Here is a 6,070-nt window from a genome sequence, read left to right as displayed (position 1 = left end):
CAATAGTTATGCAGTGGCTCAGAGTTAAGAGCCTTTTAACTTTTTTTATATTTACTGTTGCACTAAAATCCAAAAGTGAAGAATTTGTTATTTATTACTTGAATGTTCAAGCTACCTCACAGAATTGCTCTGTTTGTTAACAAGTTGTTGAATGTTAAAATAAGGTGAATTAAATAAAAAATAAGGGACATCCTGGATCGTTTTTTTTTTTTTTCTCGCTCTTCTTTATTCGTTTTTTATGTATTATAGAAGTATAGGATTGGGACTCGGTATCGGCAGATACTCAAAATCAAATGACTGACTCGAGGGCAAAAAAAAACCTGATCGGGACATCCCTACTAATTTTCATAATTTTCTTTCATTTCAAATTGTTTTTCCAGGATTTCCTGCACTTGAAATTTAGTACATGCAAAAAAATAGTAGTGTTTCTTGTGTAACTGTCATCTCTTGATTAGTTTTGCTGTGGTCATATGTGCACTATTAAGGTTGGTTGTACAGCTTTCCTAATCTCTGCCTGCGAGTGTGTGTCTTCCTCCTCCACAACGCTGAGATTAGGTTTATTTACCTTTATGCAGCTGTGGAAACGGAGATGTCTGGAGCACTGACTTGTGCTAAAAGCTGACTGATTCATTAGTATTTTTGTTTGCTCGACTGTTTTTTGACGGCTAAACCGGAGCGTTCCCAGAGCCTTTTGCGTTTGTTTGGGGTAAAGAGGTCTCTATACTTCCTCTGCGTAGGATGAGATGAGTTTCCTGTTAAAACACAAGAAAACAAATTAGCTGTTAGCATTGGCTCAAACACCACAGAACACTGTTAGCAGCGGAAGGGAGAGGAGCTCATTATGTGTTTGTTTGTCATCTGGACATGTAGACGTATCTGGAACAGAGGCCTGATTATTCGAGGAAATACAAAATAAACGACAGGATTTTTAATATGGGGGTGGGTGGTATTCCTCTAGTGTAAGTTAATTGTATTAGTTGGCAGTTGTTATTACTGAAAACATTTACAGTGCATTCAGGGTTATATTTCCTAATGCTACCAGTTCAACTACAGGAGCTCTTACTGACCACAGTCCAGCACAACGACGCTGATCAAGACAACACGAGTCCCTCATGGCTTTAGGAGGGGACATTATTCCTGCCGTTAGTGTACTGTAAATTGCTTTGCATAAGCTATAGCATCACTAATATGTTCTCTGTGCCTGCATCTTTTATGAAAATCTTTGTGGATCCAATAAATGCACATGCAACTATACAACAACAAAGATAAATGGCCCAATCTTCAGTCATCCTTCCTAGTTCTCATTTCACAGTGAAATTAATGCTCAGCTGGAATACAGTACCTTGTTTCACTGTAATATCTTTCACCTGTGTCATGCTGTTTTATAAGCTTATGAGCCTGAACAGATGATGAATGGCACACAGCGATATGCAGTCATTCTCCTGTGTTTACACAGATGAAACTCATCTAGTCTTTTGCTGCCTTCAAGTGCTTGTCAGAAGATCCTACTTGTAAAGTCGTTTAGTTTTGAATGCTTGCTATTTTGCAATATGATATAAATTGCCCGATACTAAAACCTAACAGTGAAATTCACTAAATGAAATAAGTTCATTTTACTTAATGTTACCAAAAAAGTTAATTCAACTTAACAAATATGTGTGATGTTAACTCAAAAATGTATTATTGTAAGCAAACCTCAATCTAAATAAGTTACTAAAACTTTTTAACTCTAATGGTTTAAGTTACAGATATTTATTTAATCTAGTATTTTACATCTATGGCCAATTAAATAACTAAAAGCTGATAAAATAAATAAATAAACAATAGTATATACATTAATCTACCTCATATTAAGCCTACAGTCTTACATTAAGCTCTTTTAAAGTCATTACATTTAGTCATGTCAAAGTATCATCCCAGTGAGTTTCCGAGGTAACAAAAACCGCACCATTTTCCCTCCTTCAGTCCAGTCACAGCAGGACGGCTCGCGCTACAGTCAAGAAAAACAAAAGGTAAGCGTTTCAAACTTATTTATTCATATTTCGCTCATGTTTGAACGTTTTCAGTGTTATTTTCGTACCTCTTTTATGTTTATCCGAAGATTAACCAGCTCAGTAATGTTGTGTGTAAAGTTAGCCAGCAAACAATCTAACATTAGGAGCAAATGCGCTATTGCACCAGTGTTATCAACGGTAATGTACACGTTTGGAGTTAATTATGCTGTTTTACACTGCAGTTTGTCAGCGGGGAATTAAAAAATATATGTTTGTGCTTTCTCACAGTCGGACAGATAAACGCTGGCTTTAGAGACAGCTGGCCATCTTTCCACGTCTCTCGTGCCACAGTGACGGTAACTATGTTAAAGCAAAAGGTAACGTTAATGCAAACTCACGCATTCCTTATATTACAACCGTTTTAAATGTATTGTTAATCAAATTCGAGTTTCCTCTATCATATGTGATGCTAGTTAATTTGACTAAAGCAGCTGAAGCTCCGGGGTGAACAAAGTGACTTGAGGAGCATTTTAGATCCTGTTTTGCTAACGTTAGATAAAATTTTAAACTGTTATTTGTTTCTCATGACGTTTTCTCATTTGAAACTCACACTAACACATTGTTGCCATGCTTTTAAATCTTTTCAGAGCAAAGACGAAGGTGCAATGGCAGCAACGTGGCTACAATTCTATGAGTAAGTAAGTTAGAATTAACATTGAACAAATCAATGGAATTTTGTAATGTTACTGTGCAAAATGCAAATGATAACGTTATGAACAGTTACATAATGTTCATACAAATATAAGTTTGTTCTTCAATTTTAATTTTTGAATGAATTGCTATTTTTGCAAACGTAATTATGACCATAAATGTCTTTTAGCACAACTTGTAAGTCTTCTGAAGCAATATGATTTTTTTTAAAGGCTTAAAGTCCAAAGTCCAGTCTGTCTATCATTCAAAGTCATGTTGTATTGCTTCAGGAGAATACTGGTCAAGTCTTGAAAGTTGTTGTTATAGTCGGCTTTCCTAATATAAACAGAAACATTTCGTGTGTTATATTTTCACTGGCAGTTATCCTGAAGTTGCCTTGGGTTTGTAAAGGTGTAAGGTAATTGGCAATGCTAGATTTGCAGTGGTTGAAAGAAGTCTTGTCATGAATCATAAAAAAAACTACGATCCTGGCAGGTCTGTTACTATTTAAAAGGAAGAGTCAGGAGATGTTTTCAAGACACAAGGTAGGACACATGTCAAAACTACATTACATTTATTTAGCAACATGTTAACCTTTCAGCTGCCACCAGCATAAATGCATTGTGTGGTTACAGTGACTGATAGTTGATCATTCAAGTTGTCTTAAATGTATAGTCCACTTGCCAATACAAATTCAGTCATGATTCATAAATTACCAACCCTCATATTGTTCCAAACACATAAGAATTTTATTAATCTGTCCATTGAAAATCTAGTCTTCAAAACGTTTAATTTAGGCTTTCATTAGCATATACATTGAGCACAGCAAAAGCTTATTTGACACATAATAAACCAATCTCAGCTCAAGCTTAAAGGAATCGTTCACCCTGATTTACTCCCCCCCTCAAGTCCTCCTTGGTGTAAATGACATTCTTCTTTCAGACGAATACAATCAGAGTTATATTAATACGTGTCCTGGCTCGTCCAAGCTTTATAATGGCAGCCCAAAATTTGTAGCCCAAAAAAGTGCATCCATCCATTTTAAAAGTGCTCCACACGGCTCCAGGGGAATAATAAAGGCCTTCTGAATTAAATCGATGGGTTTGTGTAAGAAAAATATCCTCTCGTGATTCAAAACGCTTGTGCAACGCCCGACATCATCGTCACATCATTTATGTTTTTTACGCTGCGTCCGCCGTCAACGCCGTGGCTGTTATGCTTTTTTACGCTATATCCGACGTAATCGTTGCGCTGGAAACTAGTTATTTTCTTATTTTATAACGAGTTAAATATGGATATTTTTCTTATATAAACCCATCGATTCACTTCGGAAGTACTTTATTAACCCTCCAGAGTCATGTGGATTACTTTTATAATGAATAGATGCACTTTTTTGGCTTCAAATTTTGGACAGCCATTTACTGCCATTATAATGCTTGGATTAACCAGGACATTTATTAATACCGCTCTGATTATATTAATCTGAAAGAAGAACGTAATTTACACCAAGGATGTCTTGCCATTATCCATTTAAAATTTGTTAATCTAATCGGTCTTGTTTCACCTTGTCTACACCGGATGTGAGCAGCGCGACAGGACAAAAGAGCCCCTTATAGTCCGTTATGTTGTCTACACTGGATGCGGCGTGATGTGAGCGACAAATCTTTGACAGTAAACTGTTGCCTCTTTCTATTTATGACATACTGACATGAAAAAACAAATGTTTTGCAATGTGTGCATTATCGCTTGAATTCAATTCTATTCAATTCGTCATTCAATTCAAGGTCTAGAACATTCGGCTGATACACCCCTGAAAATGTTTTTCCCCCAATTAAACCTTGCTGACAAACAACTTAACATCTTTACAAAATTGAACTACAGGGTTTTAAATAAGCACACGCCCAATTAAATCAACAATAATCCGTTCCTTATAACAACGTTTTTTTTATTTATGAAAATTGAAATATGGTGTCTGCCCTGACAAGGGTTATTTTTATATGTGGTGACATACAAACTTTTTTTCCAATGCATATAGAAAAAGGAGCTTGACCAGGTGCAGAAGCCAACAGTCACCATCCTTACTGTCGAGGAGGAAGAGGGAACGTTACCTTTAAACCCACTGGATGCTTTGATTGTCTTTAAAGATGAGGTGGTGATGTCTGCCAAGTCTTCGGTCAGTGCAATACACTTAGAGTACATTAAAGATCATACAGTGCTTTTGCTTTTTGAGGAAACGTACCTTTTTACATAATTTTTTTTATTTTATATGTTTTGTTATTTAAATGTTATGACTTTTTTAAACATGTTTGTGCTGTTTTATTTGGTGAAAAAGTCTAATATTTTTTGTCTAGTTATATTTGTGAACATATGGCATACTGTATTTATGATGTAAATGTTATATTTCAATAAATTACTTAAAAATACCCTCCTGTTCTGTCTTCATTTTGTACTAATGTTAGCTTGTGCTTAGTCTTATGTAACTTAATCACTTTGAGTTTGATGAACTTAAACCATTTGCCGCAATCTGTTTCCTAAAACCATTTAAGTAACCATGTAGTTGTTAAGACTTAGTTAGATTTGTTACCTGAATTCAAACTGAATTAATAAAATTAACTTAAAATCTTTAAGTTCAGTTTACTCTTAATAATTGATCAACACAACACTAAAATATAAGTTTTAACACTTAAACAACACTAAAATATGAGTTAATTTAACTCAATGTATATGAGTTTTCAGTACTCATACTTAATGGTTTTAAAACTTAATTGGTTTGAAGCAATCGGTTTCCTCAAATGGTTTGAGTTACCGTAACTTGTTGGGTTTTACAGTGTACTTATTGTTTTTGTAAAAATGTGCAATATGTATCAAATGCAGTGGGCAAATGTATAAGACTGGTAAGAAATAGCTTTTGCAAAATAAATAATTTCCAACCCTTCACTGCTTCAGTTATGGGACACCCCAACTAGGAAACTCATCGAAATGATGTATAACTTAAAAAGTTGGGAAAAATGTAACCATATTTTTTAGGGGCCAAGCACTAATTGTTACTGTTCTTCTTCTTCCACTCTTGAGTGTATGGCAGCCCATAGACCCACTTGCAGGAAAGTTATGATATTTGGCACATTGATAAAGGACAGTCTGAACTGTCACCAAAGCAAATTTAGAGTTTCTAACTCAATCGCTCTAGCGCCACCAACTGTCTAAAATTGCACTCACGTTTATATTAACTTTTGAACCAAGGATTAGAAACAAAAAAATATTTTCTTCTGATTCGATTGCCTAGCCTATGCCCATTTGAAAACCTCTTTGACTGTTGCTACAATTTTCACGAACATTTTACCAGATCATCTTCAGACCATAAAGTTATGGAATTGAAGGTGATTTCG

General features: G+C 35.2%; 1 long non-coding RNA gene across 1 annotated transcript; it reads left to right on the top strand.

The window, feature by feature from the left end:
- The first annotated feature begins 1,662 nt into the window (after window positions 1–1,662).
- LOC137045384 (uncharacterized) lies at window positions 1,663–5,067 on the top strand. The gene is made up of 4 exons (XR_010898759.1): window positions 1,663–2,012; window positions 2,283–2,371; window positions 2,642–2,688; window positions 4,720–5,067. It is a non-coding gene; the product is annotated as an uncharacterized lncRNA (long non-coding RNA).
- Window positions 5,068–6,070: the final 1,003 nt, after the last annotated feature.

This window comes from Pseudorasbora parva, chromosome 17 (genome assembly GCF_024679245.1).
Source record: "Pseudorasbora parva isolate DD20220531a chromosome 17, ASM2467924v1, whole genome shotgun sequence".
Classification (NCBI taxonomy): domain Eukaryota; kingdom Metazoa; phylum Chordata; class Actinopteri; order Cypriniformes; family Gobionidae; genus Pseudorasbora; species Pseudorasbora parva.
The sequence above is the reverse complement of the archived record's forward strand: the minus strand, read 5'-3'. Positions and strand labels throughout refer to the sequence as shown.